Here is a 27,859-nt window from a genome sequence, read left to right as displayed (position 1 = left end):
GTGCTTATTTGCTTCCATATGTCTTCTCTGGTTAAATATCTGTTCAAATAATTTCTTATGTTTTAATCAGTATTGTGATGTTATCCTAGTAGCATATATTATAGAAAAGAATACTTAACTTCCCCTTAACTTTTTATTTTCTTTTAAGATAAGTTATTAGTCCAACCATTCATTCAACATGAGTTAAATGAGTACCTAGTTCCAAGCACTGGGGATACAGTAAGAATGAGACTCTGTACCTGCTCTGAATCTGCAGATACAAAAATTGTCAGTTAAAATTCAGTGTAATTATAATGTATTTCCCCAGTTATTTTGCAATTTATGATTCACTAATGTGGAATGCTTTCTATAAGGTTAAAAGATAAATGTGATATTAAGGTATATTAGATTATGCGTCAGCTTTCAAAAGAGCTCAAACTACCCTTGGGAAGCAGGCATAGAACTAAACTCTATAATAGCAGAAAGTAAGTTACAAATAAAAAGTACTGAAAATAAATGTCCTGGTAAATATTGAGGGAAGATTTCCTGGAGGAAGATGGACTTCCAGCTTTTACTAATAAGAAAATGTCAGTAAGTAAATAATACAAAGAAATGGGATATATGAGGTCAGAGGCAGCAATATTCTTTGTTTTTAAAGAGCAAAGAAGATGCTGGGCTGATTGGGCTGACTTAGTTTCTGAATCATGAGTTTAGGATAAACAATGTTATCCTGACCATGGGTGTTTGATAATAAGTGAACAGTTTTTGGTAGTTAATAAGATTTTTAGTTACCAAGATTATCCTGTAAATTTTGGAACCTCAGTTAAGGTATAGTGCTTAGCATAGAAAGGAGACAGAGGGCTGAGTAGCCCACTACAAAGATTACTTTTAACCTAATGGACATCTTTAAAGGATACTCTGCTCTGCTCTGGGAATTTCACTTTTTCACCTGCTTCATCTTCTAGCAGCTAAAACAACATTCTGAAATCTGGGGAAGTGTGATCTCTGGCCTCCTAGGATAGAATTTTTTAAGTCTGTCCTGTCCTATGCTGGACTGAGCACTAAGTGCTTTACATTAGAAACTCTCTGGAAAGGGAGAGTTTGCTTTATTTATCAGTTCAGAAGTCAGGGGAAATGGGCTATGAGATACTGATAATACTTATTGTAATGGAATGGACTGGAAGATATGGAAGTTTCAGGCTGAAGGTCATTCACTCACTAATACATAGCTTTTTTTAAACCTTTTTTTTTGGTGTTTGTGATACGATAAAGTGTTCTAGTGCTATCAACTTACTACAAAACTGCAGCCTTGGAAGAACAGAAAGTACAGAAATAACTGCCTTTTATGGATTCCTGTTTTGTGCAGTTTCAAATATAGACTTAAAAAAGATTACTATCAGAGTATTCTATAGTATATTGATATAAGAAGAGGATTCTATTATAATTGAATGAAGAATATTCACTTGAAGGAGAGAGGAATATTTTTTAGAAGTGATATATTTTTAAATGTTTTTGATAAGGTATTGATACTTTGATTTATTACTTATGAATTCATACCAATATATTTGTTTATAATACCAAAAACAGAGGAGCTGCAGGATAAATGAGACAAGATTAAAGAATGCACACACTCAAGCAGTGTGATGAAAAGCAGATCTAAACTTTAGCATATGGAAGGAAAATCAACCATTTATGCCCTGTGGATTAACTGGATAATATCAGACCCACTCATTTCATTGTAGTTATCTTCTGAAAAGCATAAATTTTCCTGTTTCCCGTGATGTATCAGAATCTACATATATGCTGTAGACTGAATGCTGTGTTGCCCCAAGTTCATATGTTGCAACCTAATTCCTAATGTGATATTTAGAGGTGGGGCCTTTGTGAGGTGATTAGGTCATGGAAACAGAACCATCATGAATGATTAGTGCCCTTTTGAAACAGACCCCAGAGAACTCCTTCACTTGCTTCTGCCTCGTGAGGACATGTATGAACCAGAAAGCAGGCTCTCACCAAATGCCAAATCAGCTGACACCTTGATCTTGAACTTTCCAGCCTCCAGTACTGTGAGAAATTAATTTATATTTATAAACCACCCAGTCTATGACATTTTCTTATCACAACCTAAATGAACTAACAATGACTTATTATTACAAAGTGCTAATATATTTTAAGACATAACTCCCATGAAAGAAGAAATTCCTTTTAAAATTTCAGTTCTGAGTCTGTTAAACTGTCAATTACAGTGTCGGGTAAGGGAAGGGGTGGGTGTATGATCCAGCCTGAAAGACTGGATCTTTAAGTATCTTTATCCATTCTTTATGTAGAGATATAGTGAATTTTCCTGTTAACCTTTGCATATGGCTATTAACAAAAATAGAACTAGAATTCAGGTCTCAAGATCCCTAATTTGGTATTCTTTCCATTACAATACTCTTCTTCCCAAGTCTTACTAAACCCCCACTTCCACTTTTGTAATTCCTCTTTTCTTCTTGAACAGTGTAAACACATAAAATACTAATAACTTTTTATTAACAAACCTTCAGTTAATTTTTGGTTAATTGATTTTTTACAAGGATGCTAACCCCATTCAATAGAGAATGAACGGTCTTTTCAACAAATGGTGTTTGGACAACTGGATATCCTCATGCAGAAGAAGGAAGTTTGATCCTTACCTCATATTGTACACAACAATGAACTCAAAATAGACTATAGGCTTAAATTTAAAAGTTAAAACTATAAAACACTAGAAGAAAGCATAGGAGTAATTCTTCATGACTTGGAATTCTACAATGTTTTGTTTTTTGTTTTTTTAGATTTAACACCAAAAACGCAAACAACAAAAGACAGGATAGATAAACTGAACATCAAAACTAAAACTTTGTCCTGTAAAGGACACTATTGTGAATGTGAGAAGACAATTTGCTGAATGGGAGAAAATATTTTCAGATCAAGTATCTAATAGAAATACATGCATACATATACATACAAATACAAACATGTATATAACAGAAACATGAATATATATAAAAGTGTGATGTTAATTGTATTCTGTAATATAATTAGCTAATAACTATAATACAGCTAGCTGCATTCCATTCATTATTTCCTTTTATTATCAGTATAAAAATTCTCTAACTTAACCTTCGAAGAACTTAAAATTATCCATAGTATACAGAACGATAGGCAATTCACCAACAACTTCCATCTGAAAGGGTATAGATAAGTCAGAGATTACAAGTGATCTGTATGGTTTGATTTCTTTGATTTCCTGTTTCTTATACCCACCTGTCCACCTTCCCTTTTCCATCTATGAGAAGCTATGGATTTAATAAACAGAAAAGGCAACATGGAAACTTGGTCTATTTAGCACAATAAAGTCATTTTCCATTGGGAAACTCCTCTAGGCCAAACATATTTAAGCTATTGCCACTCTTACAATTTATTACTTGCCAATATGTTTGTTTCTTTGAAGTATAAATGCTTGATCAGGTGCAGTAACATCACCTGGTCAATGTTTTAAATCAGATTTTCATCCAAGATGAGCTAAATTTCAATCTGTAAATGTAATCTGAAAAAAAAATTTTTTTAACGTTTATTTTTGAGACAGAGAGAGAGCATGAACGGGGGAGGGTCAGAGAGAGGGAGACACAGAATCTGAAACAGGCTCCAGGCTCTGAGCTGTCAGCACAGAGCCCGACGCGGGGCTCGAACTCACGGACCGTGAAATCATGACCTGAGCCGAAGTCGTCCGCTTAACCGACTGAGCCACCCAGGCACCCCAATAATCTGAAAAATTTTAATCCTCTTAACTCTCTTCAAAATATTGATAACCATCCCTTAGTGGTCATTATGCTTATAACATATAATTACAAATGAATGTCATTTTATAAATGATAAATATTGTTTATAAATTTGATCAGATGTTGAAAAGATACTCTCTGATTGTAGATTTGCCTTCAAGGATCTATGTTTCTTAAGAAAATCAGAGTTTGAGTTATTTCATGTATGAATCCTTTTTAAAAATGACCTTTTCATCTGTATTTGAATTAATAGCATTGTGTGCAGTTTAACTGTGTTTAGGACTATAAATTTAAAGGATTCAGAGTTTGAACTTTAAAGGAGGCATCTCAGAAATAATGAAGTGGAGGGGCACCTGGGTGCCTCAGTAGGTTGAGGATCGGACCTTGGCTCAGATCATGATCTCGTAATTCGTGAGTTCCAGCCCCACTTGGGACTCACTGCTCTCAGTGCAAAGCCTGCTTCTGATACTCTGTTCCCCTCTTTCTCCATTCCTCCCCTGCTTGCACTCTCTACCTCTTTAAAAATAAAAAAAAAAAAAAAAAACATTTAAGAAAAAGAAGAAATACTGAAGTGGAAAAGGAATTTTCCATGTCTGCTTTTTCAATCAATTTTTTTTTTTGTCTTAGGAATGATTCTATTTTTTAAATAAGGAATTACATTATTTGAATCAGATATTTTTGAATATTTTTTCTATCTGTAGTTGTGAAGACCTATTCCTTAATCTGAATTGCTCAATCTAAATAGTTTCCAAACAAAATTCAGTCACTCATAGTATAGGTACAAATTTGTGAGTGTTTGATGTATGTAACTAAATTATTCATTTATTTAAATTCAGCCTCATTTGTACAAATTCTGAGATGCCTTGAACAGAGAATAAAGAACAAGGAATATTAACAGAATAGAAAATAAAGACAAGATGAAAGAAAAATACAAATTTATTCATTAGTTGATAAAATTTGGCTATAAATTTTCTGGCAGTCAAAGTAAGAAGGGACACCTGATCTCTTCCATCATATTCATTGTTACAATTTAAAAAGTATATCCATGGGCATCTGAGTGGCTCAGTGGGTTGAGTGTATGACTCTTGATTTCTGCTCAGACCACGATCTCCCCCTTTGTGGGATCGAGCCCAGCATCAGGCTCTGTACTGACAGCATGGAGCCTGCTTGGGATTCTCTCTCTCCCTTTCTCTCCCTCTGCCCCTCCCTGGCTTTCACATGTGAGGTTGCCAGCCACCCCCCCCCCCCAAATAAATAAACTTAAAAAAATTACAAATAAAAAGTATATCCATTTCTTTTAATTAATTCTTAAAGAAATTTCTCATAAAGAAATAAAGAAGGAATTATAAATTGTATGGTAATGTAGCTTTTTATAGTGACAAATTTCTTTGATTAAAGAAGACCTAACACTTAAACATGACTCTAGGAAGATGATTCTGGGTTTCAGAAGGTAATATAATCCAAATTTGTAGTCTTCTGGTGGTTTTGCTTGATTCAAAGAAAGAATATAAATATATAGAAGGCTGGCTAGATTTTAGTTTCTACAAATCATCTTTCCTAAACCTACTTTATCAGAGGGATCAAGATTTCTTTTCTAGACTAGACCCAGTTAAAATACGATAGGTAAAAGTCTTGATATGTTGGCTATTCTAGTAAACTGTAATATTTGTTTGCAAAGAGTCCTAGATATCAGCAACCATATTTATTTCCTGGAACTTTTTTAAGTAGTCAGCTATAGAAAAAGAATGTGAAGGGGTGCCTGGGTGGCTCAGTCGGTTGAGCATCCAACTTCAGCTCAGGTCATGATCTCGCTGTTTGTGAGTTCCAGCCCCGCATTGGGCTCTGCACGGACAGCTCAGAGCCTGGAACCTGTTTCAGATTCTGTGTCTCCCTCTCTCTGCCCCTTTCCTGCTCATGTTCTGTCTCTTTCTGTCTCTCAAAAATGAATAAACGTTAAAAAAAATTAAAAAAAGAATGTGAAGAATGGAAGTTGCTAAGATGGACTGGCCACTATTTCTCAAACTCATGAGGCATGTATGCTGAGAATTGTTCTTTTTCACAATGAACTCATGTTCTCACACATTGAATGTGATTAACCTCAATTTGTGTGTCCCTCCTTTCAAGGGATATATCCTTACAATGCTTTTGCTTATAAATAACAGAAAATGTGGTTCAAATAGATATAAATATTAAAGTGAATTTATTGGATTCTGCAGTAGACAGAATTCTATGAAGATACCCAGAATTCCTAGTCTTTGGAATACACTCTCTCCCAATTACTCCATTAAACATGAGCCTATGTATTGCTGCAGAGGGATTTTGCACATATAATAAGGTCTCTAGTCAGTTGATCTTGTAATAGGGAGATTAACTGGGTGGTTCTGAACTAATCACATGAGTCTTTTAAATGTGGAGAATTTTTTTCTGGCTGGTTGAGGAAATTAGATTTGAGGCACCAATGCTCGCTTAAAGATAGAGATGGCTATGTGGGGGGGAAATAATTGAAGCAGCCTCCAGGACCTGAAAGAAATTCCTGGTTGACAGGAAGGAAATAAGGACCTTAGTCCTACAGCCACAAGGAACTCCTGCCAACAACGAGCTTGATGTTGAGGAAATGGAATTTTTTTTTTTGGTAGTTTCTAGGGAATAACATATCCTGGCCAGAAACCAGAAGATTAATTTCAACCTTGTTCTGTCCTAAGCACAATGTCTTTCCTGAACTTTGGAAATACCAGAACTGTGAGCTAGTAAATGTTGTTGTTTTAAGGTGTTGTTTGTAATAATTTGTTACGCAGCAAGAGAAAACTAATATAGCCAAATAACTGAAAATTCCAGTGGTAGGGTAGGGTGATCATCAGATGTGTCAGAAGAATTCTGGCTCTCTTCCTCTGAAATTCTCATTGCTCTATCACCATATTTTCTTCCTAGGGGAAAATTGGCTATAACAGCTTCAATTGCAAATTGGAGTTTACTCCAATTTCCAGAGTTTACTCCAGAAGTAGAGAAAAAACCTCTTCACATACGTCAGCTCATACTACCTTGATGATTAAGATTGGTCCAATCAGTGGGAAACCTGGAACTGTATTGCTGAGGCAACACTGGAAGCCAAATTTCAGAAAATCCTCTTGAGTAAGATTATATCAAGTTTTATGCAAAATTTTTCATTCCTCCACTCATCTATGCAGGTAAAAGTAGTTCTTAGGTAGTGGTTCTGATTTTTCAACTAACTCCATAACAATAGTAGAACCATGCTTCCCATCTATACTTTCTTGTATATTATGGCTAATTAAATGAAATACCCAGTTTTTCTACTTTTAAGTAAATGCAACTATATTTCTAATACTTGGTTCTGGTATTTCTCAATTTGTTTACCCACTAATTATAAGCTTCCAAAATATGTTTATTTCTAATTAAAATCAGATTGTAGTCCATTCCATTTTCAATGACAGACCTTTGTTCCTCCCAAATTATAGACCATTTAGCTTACTGGATATTCTCTCAAGACTTTATATATTTCTTTCTTGGTAAATCAGAAGTCTGGGCTTCTCGGGCCAATATTCTGCATGAGGATGCTATATAGCTCTATCACAGTGTATGGAATGTTTCAGGATAAACAAATATTTTTTTTTTTACAGGTCTGATTGACTTTTTCTTACCCTTGTCCCCAGACATAAATTCACTAAGCTGTATGAGTTATTGATTGTCAATATAACCTTAAAATTCCTTTGAAAATCTGGATTGGTCAAAATGTTCTCTTGATGAAATGTTTAGTAACTTTAATGGGATAAACAGGTGTTTAGTATATCTTGTCCATCTTTTTAATATATCATGATGCTATGATAATTCTTTCAAATGAGTTCTACTATTATGGTCCCTAATAATAGTTTCTCTCCTACTGCGAACCCAGCAGCAATCCATATAGAAGAGAAAGATAAGCATTTGCCTTCTTATTGGTGACAACGTTTTAACATCAAAAGCCAAAAAATGTCTCTTATTAGTCAATTGACTACTATCTGATTACTGTCTAGGATGAATGATTTAAGGTAAACCTATCCCAAATGCAAATCAATTTTGAAAGCTGTTCTTCATTGTTTTACTGAGTTAAACTTAAAAAGTATTTGTGGTAATCCGATGCTTCTATATTCCTAGGCAGGCATTTTGTAACCATTTTATCTTAAATGATTCATCAGAAGTGATGTTGCATAAAGTCAGAAGTTGTATTGATGCAATGTTGAGATTATTTTTCATACTTGCTAATAATATGTGCTTTCAATGTGCTCATATTAAAATTATCGGTACAACTTATCCATTGATGGAACTAGCCCAGGATTCTTTAGGAAAATGTGATATTATCATATATTTTCTTAACTTATCCTTGTGCTGAAGTTAAGAAGCTTGATATTTAAGTATGGGTAGACATTCTCAAATTTCATTAGGGAATAAGTTTTCTGCTTTCAGTGTGGCTGACAGTAGAACATATTAAATCTGTCTATCATTTATATGCAATAATCAGCAAGTCTAGTTTTAAGAAATGCTGCGTATAAATCAGGATTAAGCTAGTGGTTACAGAAAACATTTTTGCATTATATTGTTTGGCTCCCCCTCAGTTCCTTTCTGTGGCTGCGTTAGAAGGTATTATAATAAAGAGAACAATAAAACATGTTACTGTACTTACTAAAGATGGGGGGTTGGGGAGTGGTGTTATGGATAAGGCTTACCACATGGCAGTGTCCTCTCTATGAGGACCTATTGAAGGTATTTCTCCTCTGTTTCTATTCTTGGAAGATCTGAGATTTTCCTAAGCAACTGGTTTGGGGCTTGTTGTTTTTTTTTTTTTTTTTTTTTTTTTTTTGAGCATGTGAGTGGCACAATGCATTATTTATTCCCCTTTGATTGATAAAATGCTCTGTTCAATTTTTAGTTCTCCCTTCAATGACATGCATCTTATAGCAAATATTCATTTACCAGTCTTAGTCATAGCATTTGACTTTTTCTACCTTTATTCTCTTTTTAACTTCATTTTCTCATTCACTTTTTATCTCATTATATATAGAATATACTTGGCCAGTAAATAGTTGTCTTCTATTTGAAAAGGTCATCTCTGATGGAAGGCACATGTCTAGGAAAATGACCTATAGACACCTGAGCTAGAAAGAGATGCCTATTTTGCCAACAAGATAAGCCAGTTAACCCTGGTGGTAAGTGACTGAGCAGATATCTAAAGCAGATTATGTCACATCTATTGTTCATTGTATTTGTTTCCTTTTGTTCTACACAAAGGTAACTAATCTCACATCCTTTAAGTAATGAGGTCCAGAGTTCCAAATATGAGGATATAGCAAGACTGGCCTAAATTAACAGTTTATACCAGTTTATACGAGAACTGTACATTTGTGTCATATTACTAGAAAAATATCAGAAAATACATAGCAATTAAACCATAACAGAGATACGTACATTTTTCGTTGTGTCATAATAATGGGGACTATGTTAACATAATGATTCTCCACCTTGGATATATATTTTTTCATGTCAGACCAGTGTTCATTTAATAAGAAAAATAGATTACTGGTGCAGGTCCATCTACTAAGAATCTCTATGAATATTGCCTGGAGATTTATATATCTGTATATATATACATAATTTTATAAAATTTTAAAAATATATATATAAAATCTCCAGAGTTGACTGATAGACAGCTAGGTTTGAGAATCACTGTGTTAATGAATTATCAAGATACAGAACAAAAATGTTATTGAAAACCTAGCTCTCAGTCCATCTCTGAACTGTTAAATGCTGATAGCTCTCTAGATATTTGAGACATTAATATTCCCTAAGACACAAATAAAATGAATGTAAGATTTTAGAATTTTTTTCAAAGACCGTGTTTTGTATAAAAACAGTGAAGACCATGGTACATTTGGTTTCGTAATATGGGAGTTGAAAATGACTTTTCTTCCTCAGTGGTCTGAAAACCAAGACTGTTTAAAATAAAGCTCATCCTTACAAGTGAGATTTTACTTCCTGAATACTAATCTGACGTTTAATGGTAGAAAAAGGAAGAAAGAGAACAGGCCTAAGAGCAGCATCTTCCCTTATCTTGCTGGTGACTCAATTTTTTTTTTTTTTTTTTAATTGTGCCAATTCCCAGAGAGACTCATTATAAAGCTAAGATTGAAGGAAGTAATTAATTCAGGAAGGTTGATATTGGTTTTGATGCACCAGAGACTTCTGGTTCGTCTGCTGAAGTGTGAAAATAATGCTGTGGACTGCAAGATTGGAGGAGGGAGAAATGACATGCCGGTCTTCTTGTACACATCTAACGATATACAAATTCAAATATACCTTCCACTTGTAAGGAAAACTATCTTAATTAGAAGAAGCCTAGAAAAAAGATCAACCATTTAATCTTTTGGTTTAGTAGGCCAAAAGTGTCCTTTTCAGAGACCCGTGATAAAAGGGGCCTGAAAAATTTTTTTCCTCTCAATTCTAAAATATATTCTCAGTGTAGTAATTACATTCTCAGGATCTATATTTCATGTATCATTAGTAACTGCCCCTTCCAACTGGTTTCAAGTGCTCATGATTTCCTTATGGAGTGCTAAATATGTAGTAAGATACTGATGCTTTAAAACATTTCTTTAGAAATTTAGAACTTGTAGAGCATTTTTTTTCTATAGAGTCCATAGTTGCACATACAATTGATTTTTTTTTTTTAAACGCATACTTTTTTTACAAGAACTCACCTTATTCAGCTATAAGATGTGTCATTGAAAAGTTGTACAATGAAGCACTGTTTTGGGGGCTTATCTTTTACATTGCCTATTTGAACTTGAAATAACATATTTTTTGAATGTTCAGAATTGTTTAATGTTAGTAATCAAGATTATTAAAACTCTGATTCAAGACCATTCTGCCATTAATTTTGTTGAGGTTATTTACTAGCTGTAATGAGAAGTTAAAGCCCAGCTTTATGCAATTTAAATGAAGTCATAGAAGTTAAAGCCAAAGAAAGAGTTCATAACTTCATTATTTTATTGACACAGAAGCTGAGAATCAGAGGTGAAGTGGCAATAACAGAGTACTTAATAAGCAGAAGTAGGATGAGAAACCACCTTCCAAAAAATCGAGGAAAAGGACCTGTCATTGAGTGTCCAATTTTTACCTTGGGAGACTGATATAATCCCCACTTAACAAGATAAGGGAATTGAGATCCAGAGAGTGAAGCAATTTAAAGTTCACAGAATGGGGGGTGGGAGGGTGGGGAGGGTGGGTGATGGGTATTGAGGAGGGCACCTTTTGGGATGAGCACTGGGTGTTGTATGGAAACCAATTTGACAATAAATTTCATATATTTAAAAAAAATAAATAAAGTTCACAAAATGGGGAATTTTAGAATTCAGATTAGATCACCTGTCTAAATCCAGGGCTATCTCTTTCCAAAGCCCATGGAATAGCAGTTCTCCTTCAGTCACCAGACTTGCAGAATCCTGAAGTCAGCAGAAATATAAGAATAGAGTAAGTGATACTCATTTGGTCTGTTGTATTTAAGTAAATCAGCAGATTATAGTAGTATGATCCGGTGAGAGCAATAAGAAGTGATAAAGAAGAATTGAAAAAAGAGAAGTCTCTGTCTCCCCCTCTTCCCTATTCTTCTTTCTTTTAAAGATTTTCTTCTTCTAGTTGAAGTCATTCTGCGTGTTGAGAAATAACCATGTATACCTGGGAGAAGTCTCCATATATCACTGTATAGTTATCACTGTGTAGTTTTCCATATAAGATGACTTGAGTCATTAAGAAAGGTAGTTTATAATCAGCAAGTTCCCTTTAATAGAACATAGTTCATTAAAAAAGAGCTCTATAGCAATGTTAAAACCAGCATTTAAAAATACCCAGATTAGTTTAGAAATTAACATTTGTACTATTTCTCATACAAGTGACACTAAATAATAATGGGAGATGGCATACATTAATTTTCTCTTGAAAATCTCCCATGTTTTTATATTTTTATGTTGGAATTACAGAGGTCAAAATGTGTATATTTGCAAGTGGTCCTATGCAGTTTTCTTTAAGTTGTTAAGTTGATTGTCAATGTGATTTTAAAAGTAGTTGATTTACTTAATATCAAGAAGGTATATAATTTTAATGTCTGTGTGCTATTTATTCATTAGTTCTTATGTTTCTTATATTTTACAAATGAAGAGCTTAACAACCAAGGAGGTGAAGTGACTAATAAAAAATTCACAAAAAGATATAACCCAGGTCTTCCTCCTGATATTAGCTTGCAGCTGTTATCATTAAATATCTTGACTGTTAAATCTTTTGATTATTTTTCACTTTTAATTTTAATTCTAAATAAACGTGAGAGATAAAGTGAGAAAGAAGCAACAATATCCTCCTGAATTTGAGATGTTTGAAGTAATATTACATTTAGACAATGGAGTGATGTGCTAATACATTCTGTCAGGAAAGCTGAGTCAATTTGACAGTAATCCTATTAAAAATATCTTGAAATAATTTGCTCTATGACAGACAATGCAGCTTTAATTTTACTTTAGACAGAAGATTCCAGAGGATCTGTTTTGATGTAAACTTTTATTAAAGTAATACTTGAAATGTAATTTATGGTTCTTTTTTAAAAGGAAAAGTATCCGTTTATTATTTTTTAAACATGGTTTTCAGTATATTTATGAGTTTCTGGAAGGAAGACACTGGTGTGGCTATTAATAAAAACATTTCTTAGCAGTAAATTTAGAACTAATTTATTTTGCATAGTGATAAATTATCCAACATACATAAGTAGATATACTGTGTATATACAGATATAGATAGATAGATAGATAGATAGATAGATAGATAGAAATGAAGATATAAATAAGGATATAGCTGAAAAAGTATTTTGTTTTGGTCTAGATCATTGTTCATTTAAACTTACATAACATCATATATTTTAAAGCTTGAGACAAAATAAAACATCTTGCAGTTAAAGGATGGAAGTAAAATTTTGGAACTCAACCATGAGATGTCTGTTTATCTGCAATGTCGTAAATGAAAAAATCACCATCATTACAAAAGTGGGCGTTGGGAATACAGATGGGACAGCTGTTGTTCTTTAATTGTGACTGGATTAGTAAAATGCAGTTTTTACAACTCATTTAAAACTTATCACTGGGGAATACATTTTAGTACCACTTAGGGTGTCTTTTGGTTAATAAATTCTTGTCTTTTGAGTGTAAGTATTTGGCTTCAAATCCCAGATACAAGTTTATTAAAAATTGTAATAGTTCTTAGAGACTATAAAATGAAATGAAGTGCACAAAATGTGTGTTTCCGGTGCTTGACTTTAAAACGATTTTTTACATGACTTATTTCAATATTTTTAACTGAAGCAGACTGTTGTTGAATTTAAATGATTATTAAATATTTAACTAGAGTGAGAAAGAGGAAGTAAGAGAGAATGAGAGAGAGGGAGAAAGGGAAGTATGTAATTTTTGAAAAGTGTTTTTTTCAATTTCTTGGTAGTTTTTTAATAAAATATATGCCCTATATTAAGATATTATGTCAATAATTATAAATGCAATAATAATTATGTGAAACAGGCTGTAACTTTAGATCTGCATTGTAAGACAGCATAGTGTAGTTTGTAAGAAATTTGTGGCATATTCTGTGAAAGAATTTTTAAGAAGTGATAAAAAATATACTTTTTTTTTAAAACCAGAACATTTGGAATATGACATTGAGTATTTCTGCATTTAGCATTATTCTAAATGTTTGTCTTCATCAAATAAACAAATGAGAGAGTAATTAAAATCTGTGTTAATGAACAAGTCTCCCTCCTGAAATTTCAATGTTTGTTGCCAGTGAGGGGAAATTTTTGAGTCAGTGAAGCAAGAGATCAGTGACAAAGACTCTGAATTTTATAATTTGGAATGGGGTCTGACCTAAAAGGAAGACATGGCCCCTCGTTGACATTTCTCTTCCCTTATAAAATAACATTTTATCTAGATAAAGTAAGTTTGACAATGTGGAAGGGAGCTAGAAGCAGCAGAACTGCTGGAAGCACCCCGAAACAGCTGTAGAAGCTAATGAAGGAGCCTACCACTGTTCCATGTATGCTGGCAGAAGACACAAGACTCCTAGAGTTACACACAGGAAGAGCAGAAGTTCAAGCAGTTTTGCTGGTTGTCCAAACTCAAAATACCGTAGGATCATGTGGAGTTCCAGCAGGAGCCTGCATGAGCCATGGGTACACCACCAGTGGAGAAACCTGAGCTTAGGGGACCCACCATTTTTACAGCACTCAGTAAGCAAGACTGTTCTTTGATGGGGCAGGGGGCAGGTGAATCTCAGATACATTTCTTTGATGTTACAGCACTTCTCAGAATCCCAGGTTTATAAACAATTCTGAAAACTGTCTTGAGTCAAAGAATAGCCAAGGCCATGGACTCAGCAAAACAGTAGGAGCATAATAGGTCTGTAGGGACTGCTTCCCTATACTTTTCTTCCCCTTTTGTTATCTGCTGCTCCCTCCAATTTTTAAACTTTTTAAAAAAGTTTCTTCCTTTATTTTGAGAGAGAGAGAGAGAGAGAAAGAGAGAGAGAGAGCGAGCACATGCAGGAAGGGGGGAGAGAGAGGGGGAGAGAGAAAATCCACTGCAGTGGATGTAGGGCTCCATCCCACTGTGAGATCCTGACCCAAGCCGAGATCAAGAGTCCGAACACTCAACCACCCAGGCACCCCCGCCCTCACCCCCCTGCTCCCTCCTATTTTTACTTGGAACAACCTCTGCTCCAAATCTCACAAACTCACATTTTCCAGAAAAGGAAAAACTCTGAATCCTTCATAATCCCAGGAAAGCATGGTCCTTAACTCAAACATTTGTGCTTTCTCTTTGGGAGTAGTTGGTGTGGTTTGGTTTGAGGAATCCTTAACATTTCTTGAGAGGTCCAGTATATTGCTAATACCCGCTGCAACTTTTTCACTCCCCTTCTTTCCAAAGACCCCTAATAGTTCATACATTTTCTCAGACTTCTACCCTACAGATTTTGCTTACTTAAAAATCTATTAATAAGAAAATATGGAAATATAATTTTTATTGGCAAAGATCTTTTCTAACAGCGTAGTTACATTCTAACAAATGTTATTAATAGATCAGTTGGCACATGTAAATATAATACAACTAAATTTAGTTAAAATGGGCACTTTGGGCTTTAATTTAAAAAGCATATCATTACTTTTAAAATAAAAAAAACGCAATGAATATTCAGTAAATTAAGTGGAAGGGTCCTTGGCCTGGGGTCATCTGATTGCAGATGACACTACCATCAGACAAAGTTGATTGGTTTTGCTGGCTAGTAGATATCTTCTTTTTACCACAATAATTTTTATGTGTGTCTATGTAAAGTCCATCCATGTCTTATTGAAAAGTCTTCCTAACCAAGAACATTTTTTCTTTACTCAACATATACATATATTTAATACTATATTCATGGAGAGGAAGGTAGGAAATGAATCCTGCATGATAGCCAGAGAAAACAATGGAAATTCTATTTGAAGATGACTGTTCATGGCAATTTCTTGCTCCATGCACTTTTGCTTCCCTGAAACTGTGTTTGTGATGCTAATGCTGATTGGGAGGGTGTATGACATATCACATATTAAACTAAAATATGAAGGTCTTGTTCAAATAAAAGAAGTGAGATGCAAACTAGTAATTAAGAGCTATTAATTAAGAATTAACCTTTTGGAAATCCTCCTCTCATAACTGCAGAGCAAGTATGCAAGAGCATAGTGTGGTGATAGATGACTGTATTTCTAAAGATATGCTATCTGCTGACTACAGTTTATGTGCCCTTATAACTTGAAATAGACTGATAAGCAATTGGATAATTCTGAGATAATCCTAAACCTCTGTAAACCCTTTTGAATATTTTAGTAAGCAAATGTTGATATGGTAATCCCATGTTCATATTTACATGTATTTTACTTTTTTAGGAGAATATTGCTATTTTAGGAATAGGCAAATAAGAGATGGAAAATATTTGAGTTCTGCAGTACTAAGAGATTAGGAAAACAACTATTTAATGCATATATCACAAGCTCCCTAGTGATGGGATTATTTTTTACATATGAGATTTATTTGTTGCATTTATTATGAGCATTGAACAATTACCTATTGATGATACTTTATTTGACATCTTCATGGATCTAATATACTAACTTTGTTGTAAGTAATCTGCACAATATTTATGATTTTTTGATGGATTGGTTGACCTATTCTTCGTTACATTTTTACTATTAAATCCATCATACATAAATGTTAGAGTATACACTGTACATAATACAGTATATCATCTTCATTTCTTACAATTTGCCCCTCTTGAGAATCACTTGGGGAAGTTTGTTAAAAATGCAGATTCTGGGGCCCACCTATTCAGATTCTCATTTTGATGGGACCAGGAATCTGACTTTTCACGAAACCCAGAATTGATTCATGGAGGTATTTTTAGCATAAATTGAGAGGCACTATTCTCTAATATTTGAAGAGAAAGTCATTTGCTAACCTATAACATGTTTTGTTCATGTAAGGAGCACATATTGTGTTAATTTCATCTTTCTAGTCACACACATTGTAAGCACTTTTCCAGTTGTACCTCCCATAGTAGAAAGTGTTGTCTCTACATTTTCTCATTTAACTACCAGTAAAAATGTGTCTTGGGAGATGAGGCCTCTGGCTTCATAAAACTATAATTCATCAGACTTTAGCGTTTTGAGATTAGTACTAAAAATAATAACAAAACACCATAGTTTTCTGCTTAAAGTGTTTGTTTTAATTAGAAACCTTGCCCTTTTATTTATTTAGTATTCTTTCACCTTCATTATTATTGAGAGTTTTCAGTGGGTCATCATGAATATACTTGCATTTGCATATTAATACAGGAAAATTCTAAGTGTAAAGACATAATTAAATTTCAAGGATCATTTTGTACTCAAGATAACATTTATAAGCCAATTTGGAATTTCTCCTATGAGATACCCGAATCTAAAAGGTTAACTAGTGAGAATTTACTACATGTTTCAAACTAAATCTAAATATTATTGCAAAATCGCCTTCTTTTTAAAGCAATCATCCAGATTTCAAGAGAACGATTCTTTGTAGAGTTGACTCCTGTGATATGATATGTTTAGGAGAAAATTATGTTAAAACACATGTTGTCAGAAATATTTCAGAAATGCTCTCATTGAAACCATGGTGATTTTGGTCAGTGGGCAGAGAACCTCAGGAATATGTAATATATGTAATGACTCAGTGAAGATGATTGTTTTAAAAGCAGCACAATAGGGATGACTAGTGGTTTCTTTCTTTTTTTTTTTTTTTTTAACTATATTTCTGTTTCCCTACAAATGTATTTGGGATCCCTTTCAGTAAAAGAAAAGTTTGGAAGTTGTATTGCCTCATGGATCATCTACCCTCTATCCTCAAACATCTTCCTTTCTGGCCCTTTGCCTTCGGCCTACTCTCTTCAATCAACTACAGTCTGGCCTCTCCCTTCACTACCACATTGAAACTACTCCCGCTAAGTCACCAATGACTTTCTAATTGCTAAACCCAAAGGAAGCTTTCCAAGTCTCAGTACTGTGCCAAAGCTATGTCGGAAATTGTGGTAAAAGGAAAAAGGTGTGCCCTGTATACACTTATTAAGATATCCTCCCATATTTTGAACCAAACAGAAAAAGTTAGTAAAAGTTCTACAATCAGAAAACATGATTATTTATAAAGCCCCACGCTGTCCAATTTATTGGCCCACCATTGTCAACCCCAAAACCTGCCTGTGGGAAAACAAAGGCTTTGCAGGTTCAGGAACTGCAGGCTGTCATGATGCACAGTAATGCTGTGTAATAAAACATACAAACAGCAACCTTGTCTTTATTTAAATTTTGATCTTTTGTTCATCATGGATTCTTTTAATTTTTATTTTTAAAATAATGCATTTACATATTTTGATTACTGATTGATGCCCCTTAAAGTGTTTTTGCCCAAGTGGATGCTTCACTCACCTCTAATTCCAGCCCCGCTCGCAGTACTTGGTCTCTGTGCACTGGGTACTATTTTTTTCTGTATCTTAAATCTGTCCCCTCTGAGTTTCTGTCACACTGTTGTCTTCTGATTCTTTTGAGTTCTGCAGTACTAAGAGATTAGGAAAGCAACTATTTAATGCATATATCACAAGCTCCCTAGTGACAGGGAGTCAACAGTATTCCTTCTCAGTATCTTTCCTGGGATGCTCTTCTATTTTTTGAGCCCCTCAGTATTTGTTGCTCTCAGTAGCTCATGCTCAATGCTTTAAGCGTGCTGTTGTTTATACTCTTCCTGGCTGCATCTGCTCATTTCCAGTGCTATTGCTTTTATCCACGCCTTCATTATTTCATGGCTGGAGAATTGCACTAGGCTGCTAACAAATTTCTCTCATTTTCATGCTGGCTCCTTTCTGATCCAAATGCAGGCGGAATGATTTTTTCCTAAAGTGAATACGTAATTCATTTATTTGTTAACCAAATATTTATTTAGTTTTTTTTTTTTTTTTTTTTTTTTCCTGCACCAGGGACTGTTTCAGATTCTAGGGGTAAATCAGTAAATGAAGGAAAGGCCATACTTTCCTGAAACTTCTATGTTAATTTTATTTGAATATTGCTTTGGGCTTATTCTAGAGTTGTACTGAATTCTTATCTAAATATGTTTGCATGATGGGTTGGGTGGGTGGGAAAGGGATTTCCCCCTTTTCTCATATTTTGACTATAGAAATTTTTGAATATTTATTATCTTCCAGTCAGTTGTACATAAAGTGGTGGAAGACTAATTTAGCTTTCTAAAAATTGTTTTTCATTAAGGGGTTGGAAATTATGACCCACTGACTTGTTAGTACTTTGAATTTTCTTCTAGACTCAGAAATACAAGATAATGTAATCACCTTTTTTCTTTACTCTTTATTTCTGAGTCAATAGATTTTATACATATTGCTAATTGTATCCCAAGTCTTAGAGCATATGTGTTGCCATAGCCTCTAAGCAAATTGTAATCCAGTATAGTGACATGTTTTACTTAGCTCACACTGTGTGTGTGTGTTTGCTTTAATTTAATTCAGTTATTTTTTAAATTAATAGACTTTATTTTTTATAGTGCAGTACTGCAGTTTTAGATTCACAGCAAAATTGAGCAGAGAGTACAGAGGATTCCCATGTATCTTTTCCTCATGGATGTACAGCCTCCCCACTATCAACATCATACCCAGAGTGGTACATTTATAACAACTGATGAACCTCTAATGATGTCTGATGCACATCTTTTCATAATTCTTATTTCCACTTGTATATCTTTTTAGTGAGATATCCAGATCTTTTAACTGGATATCTAAGTCCATTTTTTAACTGGACTACCCATTTTCTTATTATTGAGTTTCAAGGGTTCTTTCTATATTTTGGATAACAGGTTTTTTTTGAAAATATTTCTCTCAGTCTGTGGCTATCTTCCAATTCTCTTGATAGTGGCTTTCACATAGTGTATTTTAAATTTTAATGAAGTCCCACTTATCAATTCCTTATCATGGATCATGCCCGTAGTGTTGTATCTAGAAAGTCATTGCCAGATCCAAGGTCATCTGGATTTTGTTTTATGTTATATTCTAGGAGGTTTATAGTTTTGCATTTTATATTTAGGTCTATGATCCATTTTGAACTAATTTTTATGAAGGTTGTAATTTCTGTATCTAGATTGATTTTTTTTTTTTTTTTTTGCGTATGACTGTCTAGTTATTCCAATACCATTTGCTGAAAAGACTGTCATTCCTTGACTGAATTGCCTCTTTCTTTGTCAAAGGTCAGTTAACTATATTTGTGTGGATCTATTTGTGATAGATAGATAGATAGATCTGTTGTGACCTCTCCATTTTGTTTCATTGATCTATTTGTCTTATTTCTTCACCAATACCATGCTGTCTTGATTACTATGGTTTTATTTTAAGTCTTGAAGTCGGGTGGCATCAGTCCTCTGACTTTGGTCTTCTTCAATATTATGTTGGCTATTTGGGATCATTTGTCTCTCTTTATGAACTTTAGAATCATTTTGTTAATATCCACGAAATAATTTGCTAGGATTTTGATTGGGATTGCACTGCATCTATAGATCAAGTTGGAAAGGACTGACACATGGACAGTATTAAGTCTTCCTATCTGTGAATATGGAATATCTACTTAGTTCTTTGATTTCTTTCCTCAGAGTATTATAGTTTTATGTATATGGATCTTGTATGTGTGTTTTTGATTTATACTTAAGTACATTTTGGGGTGCTAATGTAAATGGTATTTTTTTAGCTTCAAATTCCACTTATTCATTGTGACTATGTTGGAAAACAATTGGCTTTTGTATATTCTCTTGTGTATCAACTTTGCTATAATTGTTCCAGGAATTTTTTGTTGATTATTTCGCCTTTTCTCCATAAGGCAACCATATCATCTATGAACAAAGACAGATTCGTGTCTTCCTTTTTCATCTGTATATATATTATTTCCTTTTCCTGTCTTATTGCATTAGCTAGGACTTCCCATATGATGTTGAAAAGGATTAGGAGAGGGGACATACTTCATTTGTTCTTGATCATAGAGGGGAAACATCTAGATTCTCATCATTAAGTATGATGTCATCTGCAGGATTTTTATATGTTTTTTTATCAAGTTGAAAAAGTTCCTCCCTGTTCCTAGTTTGCTGAGAGGTTTATTATGAATAGGTGTTGGATTTTACCAAATATTTTTTTCTCCATCTATTATGTATGTATGTATATATGTATGTATGTATATGTATATATACATACATACATATATATGTATATTTTTTTCCCTCTAGACTGTTGATATAATGAATTGCATTAATTGATTTTTGAATGTTGAAAGCAGCCTTGAATATTTGGGATAAATCCCACTTGCTCAGAGTGTGTAATTTTATACACAGTGTGTTTTTTAAAAAATGTGTGACATTCAAAAATTGAGACCTACCCTAACTTCATTTTGGGATTCTTTGACAAAGAAGAATGCCCATCCTTGAACTTATCATCCCACGTGGCAACAGTCTGCTAGTCTTGCTACTTCTAACTTTACCAGTCTTTGCAACTCTTCATTGCTTTATGTCCAGTAGCTTCACTTATTTCCATTGCCAGCCTAAATGGACTCAAGCATCCTCATTCCTCAGAGCCAATGAGCATGCTCCAAGTGCTTATGTTACTTCACTATGTGTTACCTAAACCTCTTCACATTGTTGAGTCTCTTCATTCCTTTGCACTTGTAACCCTATTATACTCTTGCCACTTCTTTTACATGAATCCTGTTCTTACCACCTTTTAAAAGTTGAAGTTCATTAAAATCCCACCATTGGTCTTTTCTTTTTCTCTACACATTCAGTATGGACAGTTATCCCCTCATGTTGGTTTTTCACATCCTAGAGTCCCTGCTATTCTCCCTTGTGCATACTACTGACTTACATTCATATTAAGATATTTGTTGGGTATATAAAGTATCCCAAGAAACCGTAGAAAACATCAAAGGAATAATGACTTGAGACAGGCCTTTAAAGGGAATGGTGAGTCACAGATTTGAAATGATGGTGATAGTTGGAAGAAATGGGAAAAAAAGATATACGTCATGAAACATATTGACAGTCTGGAAATGTGTTCAGTTTATTGTCACTAGTCTAGTTGTAATCTTAATTACAGGGCAACAGATGAAGTTCTAAAGGTTCCTACCTATTTAACAATGAAAGAGTGTCCTCAAATCAAACACAATCTTAAAGACCAGTCTGGAAAGAAAATAATATTTAGATCTTTCCTTGTTATAGGGTTTGTTTGTTTGTTTGTTTATATAGCAGTTACATCCATACAGTGGAATATAACTTGTCAATAAAAAGGAACGTGGTAGTGATACAAACTATGATGTGATGAACCTCAAAAATATAAGTAAAAGAAACCAGAAACAAAGATCACATACTATATGACTATAACATTATATATCCAAAAATGACCAAACAGTGGTTTTCTGGGGCTAGGATTGGGAGTGAGGATTGGCTATAAATGGCATAAGGAAGCTTTTGGAGATAAATAAGTTTTCTAAAATTGGATTATAGTGATGGTTGCATTATTATATAAATTTACTAAAAAAAACCATTGAATTAGACACAATGGATATATTGTATAAATTATATCTCAGTAAAGCTATTAAAAATAGCAATAGGTAGTCTTTTTCTATGCACTTATAAAGCAGAATGGGACTAAGCAAGGTGCCCCAGCACACATAGTTGATAAATATTAGGGCTAGCATATGAACCTAGATAGTCTCTGTTCAGAGAACTCAAAAGCATTTTTCATTAATTGCTTCCTTCTTAATCCTTAATATAACCATATGAGATGATATAATTAATATAATGTTCCTATTTTACAGATAAGAAAATAAGCCTAAAGATTAAATAACTTGCCCAAGGTCATAGAGCTCATGGTTTAGTTGGAACTGAAACTTAATATCATTTTGAGTTAATTGACCAAGCAGCAGTTATCCCTGATGCATCAGATAGTTTATATTTATAAATAACTGGCAGAGGTGGTAGCATTGTAAGTGTGAAATCCAGAAAGCCAAAGCGACCTTACCTTTTAGTAATAACTTGTTGGGCTGCCTGGCTGGGATCTAGGACTTGATATACAGTACAAAGCCTAAGGCTAAATGTCTGTGAATGGACACATGGTCTGAGAGGGAAGGGTCAGTCTTTTTTTTTTTTTTTTTTAACATGGGTGGGAATAATCTCTTATTTCTTTAATTATTCTTACATAGGAACTGACTGATTTCTAGTAGCATTTTGGTACGTATGTCATGTACCAAGAATCTGCAGCTTGTCACTCCAAATATTCTTTTGGAAATTTTCTAGACTAATTTCCTAAAATTTATAGTGGTCACTATACAAACTAGCAGAAGTTAATAATAATGATATCTTGTGGTTACTGAGTGATTACTATCTAACGGATCGGTGTTTTACTGCTATTAACTCATTAATAATTACAAAAACCCTAAGAACAAGTTACTACTGTTGTAATTTCTCTTCACTTTTCAGATGAGGGAACTGAGGCATAGTAAGACTAAGTTATTTGTTCAAGGATACTCAGCTAGTAAGTTGCAAAGCCAGGCTTTGAGCCCAGGCAGTCTGGCTTGGGTCTCAGTAATTAATAACTACAATAAGGCTGCATCTCAAGGCTGTAAATCCTGGGAGAGTCAATCTCTGGTGGGGGTGGGGAGAGGTGTTCACTTATTCATTCATTTAGTATTTGTTGGTTGTCAACTGTTATGCAGTATACTAGGACATTGCTAGTAATTAAATATGGTTTTAACTGCAAATTTTATGAATAAACATGCTATCTTTTAACATAGCATTTCCTTGAATTTAATATTTTGAATAGACTATTTAAGAGAAGTTTTTACCTTTTATTTTTTTATCCCATCATCTTTATCTTGTTTTGAAAAACATACAAACAATATGAATTTCATATGGTGTAATAGTAGTAAGAATGATCACCAGAGCATTTTCGTCTTGTCACTATGTTTTTTAATGTGTGTGAATTCATGACAGATATGTAAAACAAGAGTTAAAAAAAAAAGTTCATTTAGTACATCCCACTAATCATTCCCTATGAATAATTCTCTATGGTATTTTGGCAAAGACAGGCTCTTGTCTAATTTTAAATGACTCAATTGAGGAAGCTTCAGCTGGAGGTTGATTCTAGAGGCTAATGGACTTGGTATGAAAGGTTTCTAACATTGAGCCTAATTTTCCATTCCTTAAAATTTTAGAGCATTACTTCTAATTACTTTCAGTAACCTACTCAGCCTCTGCTGCCTCCTTGGTTCACACTATTTGTGACTCACTTGCTGTCCTTCTAGATAGGTATTATGTCTCCCCACTGTGAATTATTTCCAAGTGAAGCATATCAGTTATCTTTACATGGGCTTTTAGTCCCTATATTGAAGGATGATTATATGTGCTTTCTCTTTGATTTGGAGCTGTGTTATGCATAAATGTACCAAACTGCATATTAATCTTTGATTTAAATTTGTGAATTTCAAATCTCTGAATCAGAATTCTAATAGATAGTCTAAACAATGCCCATTTACTAAATTCGTAGGTGTGAAATCCAGGTCCATATTACCCAGTTTTTTAATACACAGAAGATCTGAATGCTTTTCCTATTTTCCATAGATACATGTCCAAATAAAAACTCTTAAATGGATATTAAATAAATGTTTATGTAGATTTTAGGCATATGAAGTCTAATGCCACTTTTCAAAAGAGAAATAATGATCATGTAGAAACAATGATTTTTTATGACTAAGAAGTGTGAATTTTCTAGAAGCTGTCAGTCGTTTATTCTTATTTTTTATTTAAAAAATTTTTTTAAAATGTTTATTTATTTCTGAGACAGAGAGAGACAGCATGAGTGAGGGAGGGGCAGAGAGAGAGGGAGACACAGAATCCAAAGCAGGTCCAGGCTCTGAGCTGTCAGCACAGAGCCTGATGTGGGGCTCGAACTCACAAACCGTAAGATCATGACCTGAGCCGAAGTCCGTCTCTCAACCAACTGAGCCACCCAGGTGCCCCAGTAGTTTAGTCTTATTGATTGACATATTTCTTTCCACCTTTATGTAGAGACTCTTCATAGGTCAAATAATTTTACTGTTTGTTTCTTGGTACAGCTACCAGGCTTTCCGCATTAAATATAATACATTGAGGCACATTTCTTCCCAGAAGAAATAGCTTCCTCTTGCTCGTCTCTTATCAATACCTTGCTATTATTTTTTTGTGGATTATAACCCTTTCACATCCTAGCCATAGCTGCTAGTCTAGTCTGTGTTTCAGATGGAAACAATCAAGAAGGAGGACTTATTGTAAAGTTTAAACATACATTATTTTGTGAAAATTGTATATATTACATAACATAATTATATATTGTTTTTCCAGGGGGAAATGCTACCTTCCACAATGCTTGGTGGTGGTTTTTCCTTATTTCTACCCACACACTATCATGGAAAGTGCTGTCTGGTCACATCTGAGACTCAGAGCTGGGATACACATGTTGGAACGAATCCTTGATTAGCAGGGTCCCATACTGAGCTGCAGTCTGCTTGCCTGTGTCCCTGCTGAGAATTCTTGTGTAAAGGTTTGTCTTGACAGGCAGTCCTATAAAAACTGGATCTTATCTGCTATATTGCTTTGATATTTCAATCTAAATTGGATAGATTTTACACTTTGACACTTGGTATATTGTCTTTCCTTCGGATATATAGCTCGTAGCTATATTAACATTTACTGAAAGTGCTAAAGCAATTCCCACATCAAAGTAATCCTGCTCCATAGTGTTCTTTCAGAGTAAACCCAAGGTGCCATGTTTCAGGACAGGTGAAACATAATTTCTATCCTTTAATTACTTAAAAATCTCTGTACACACTACTAGTAGTTGAAGAAACTGGATCTGCTATAACCAGGCCAAGTCGTTATGGCCAGGTGGTAATAAATGATTCTCTCTTTATATGATTTGTAGTTCCCAAAGTTGAGTGTGATTAGAATCAGTTGGAAGTCTGCTAAAAACATGGATTACTGTCTCCATCTTCAGAGTTTCAAATCTGTAGTCTGTATGCGGCCCAAGATTTTGCATTTCTGACAAGTTCCCAGGTGATGCTGATGCTTCCAGTCCAGGGATCACACTTTAAGAACTGGATTATAGAGTGTTTTCTAACCACAGTGCTTAAGGCTGTGAATGGGCCAGATCCCTTCTGGGGCCCATGCTGGAGAACCAAAGAACTAATGCACTGATTGGCAAGCTTATTCTGAATTGGAGCAGATGGTAAATATTATAGGGTTGTGGACTTGTGGGTTAGACAGTCTCTGTTGCAACAACTCTGCTGTTATAGTAGGAAGGCAGCCATAGACAATACAGAAACAATGGATGTGTTTTCTGTGCAGTAAAATTTTATTTATAAGAACAGACAATGGGCTGAATTTGGCCTGTGGACTGTAGTTTGCCAATCCCTGATCTGATTCATCTTTGAGTTACTTGTACCTTTCCTGGCTCACAAATTATCTGTATCCTGTACAGTAGCCAGCAACTGTGTGTCCAACTTTGAGCTGAGAGCTTTGGGGGAATATATATAAGAAGCATACTGTTCTTCAAAAGATTAGATCACTATAGTATAGTCTTCAAAAATTTAAATCCCTAGGCTGGAAGAGATTTCATGATATGAGTGAATCTTGGAGAATGAGTAGAAACTAGGCAAAAGAGAGCAAAATAAATGTCTTAGAAAGGAAGGCCAACAAGAGAAAATGCATGGAGAGAACACTGTATTCTTCCAAAGGGCAGCAAGGAGATTTGTGATATGGAAAGGATTGAAAATCTTAAGAGCCACAGATGCCATTTAACTAGCATTTATTAAATGTTATTAAATGCATAACTAACATTATGCGTTTATTATGCATACTCTCTATATTGGCACAGTGATAGGTCTCTGGAGCATAGCTAACCAAGGCATAGCCCTTGCCTTCAAGAATCTCAGGTGTATCAAGATAGTACAGAATTCCAAAGCCATATACAGGTATCACGAATGAGATATTTTAAAATTCTTAGCTCATAGTGGGCTTTTCAAAGGGCATTAAACTGAAAATGAAATTTATATGGTTGACAACAGGCAATTTTTGTTAGTTCTTGATCAGTAGAGTGGCTTGAAGAAAACTTTAGGAAAAGTCATCCTCCATAAGCTAGTAAAATGGTAACCTTATAAAAGAACGATTGTTAGTAATAAACTCACAGAAAATTTGCTAAGTTGTATAATAGTTGTATTGGGTTGTTGTTTTGCTTGGTTTTGGTTTTTTGTTTTGTTTTTATATACTTATGAAGATCCAAAATTAGTATGTTATGTTTGTATCAAGACATTATAAGAACTCAGGACAAATTCTAGGGAGTGGAACCATTTTGTCTTTGTGATACAGGTATATACCATTTAATAGTCTGTATAAAGAAAAAATCTCCATTGACAAGTAGAGCTTTTTATTTCTGAGATTTTATTCCTAAAACATTGGATATAGGGTCTCAGTGGAGTCTATTATCAAATTAAACATCTAGTGGAGCTGATGGTATGTGTTGGTGTGAGTGTTTGAATAAGATGATCTCTAAGCTTCCTTCTAATTTCAGTGTTCTGACTTTAGATGATATTTGAAAGATCCACAAGGAAAAAATTCAGGCAAGTTTCCCTAAGAACCTGAGAAAACACATCTTGAATAATGCATTTCAAACCATGAAACTAGATTTTATTTCACTTAGTAGATAAAATCCTGAATTTGCGGTTTAAAAAAACAAGGGTTGATCAAAGGCATTATTTTAGACAAGATGAAATATGACTTTTCAGCATCTAAACTATTTTACACAGTTTGATTTTTAATCAAATGCAGAGATACAGATGAAGCATGCGATTTTTAGCTAGTTAGATACCAAGAGAAAGGTGATGGGTAAATTCTCAGGCCTGTGACTTGTAGCTGGACAACTTAGGTCTCCATGAGCATGCCAATATCATTTTTATAATGGCTCCTTCATTTTCAGTGTTGAGGGAGAGCAGAAACCTACATTTGTACTAAGACAGTAATCAATTTCTTGCCCAAGCTTGGATAGAATATTGAGGTATTTTTAAATAAAAATTGAGAATTTAGTGGTTATCTTCAATCCTCCCCATTTCACATCACAGTTATTCCCCACAAATGAGATATTCTAAAATGTCCTGTCTCTATGTGTGTTTGTGTGTGTGTGGATATGAATCTATACTGATGATATAATGTCACTAATCTTGAGCCAAGAACTTTATTTGAAAATAAGCGGGTCCACAAAGCTTCTCATTGCTGTATTGACCAAGTTAGGTTACTGTTATCAAGAAGCTTGAAATTGGTGAGAAAAGAAAAAGAAGGGTTGGATGAGACTTCAAAATTGGATAAATCTGCAGGAACTACCTGAGT

General features: G+C 34.2%; 1 protein-coding gene across 15 annotated transcripts in view; it reads left to right on the top strand.

Annotated features, from left to right (window-relative positions):
• NAALADL2 (N-acetylated alpha-linked acidic dipeptidase like 2) overlaps positions 1 to 27,859 on the top strand; it is a 1,343,235-nt gene that overhangs the window by 290,105 nt on the left and 1,025,271 nt on the right. The window contains exon 4 of one of the 15 annotated variants that reach the window (XM_042954986.1): positions 6,711 to 6,911. The exons of 12 other annotated variants lie outside the window; for them this stretch is intronic. The gene's annotated coding sequence lies outside the window, so the exon portion shown is untranslated. Of the gene's footprint in view, positions 1 to 6,710; positions 6,968 to 24,940; positions 25,023 to 27,859 lie in introns of those variants that run through there. 2 more of the 15 variants (XM_042954988.1, XM_042954995.1) reach the window with 2 other exon arrangements.

This window comes from Panthera leo, chromosome C2, assembly GCF_018350215.1.
Source record: "Panthera leo isolate Ple1 chromosome C2, P.leo_Ple1_pat1.1, whole genome shotgun sequence".
NCBI lineage: Eukaryota > Metazoa > Chordata > Mammalia > Carnivora > Felidae > Panthera > Panthera leo.
The sequence above is the reverse complement of the archived record's forward strand: the minus strand, read 5'-3'. Positions and strand labels throughout refer to the sequence as shown.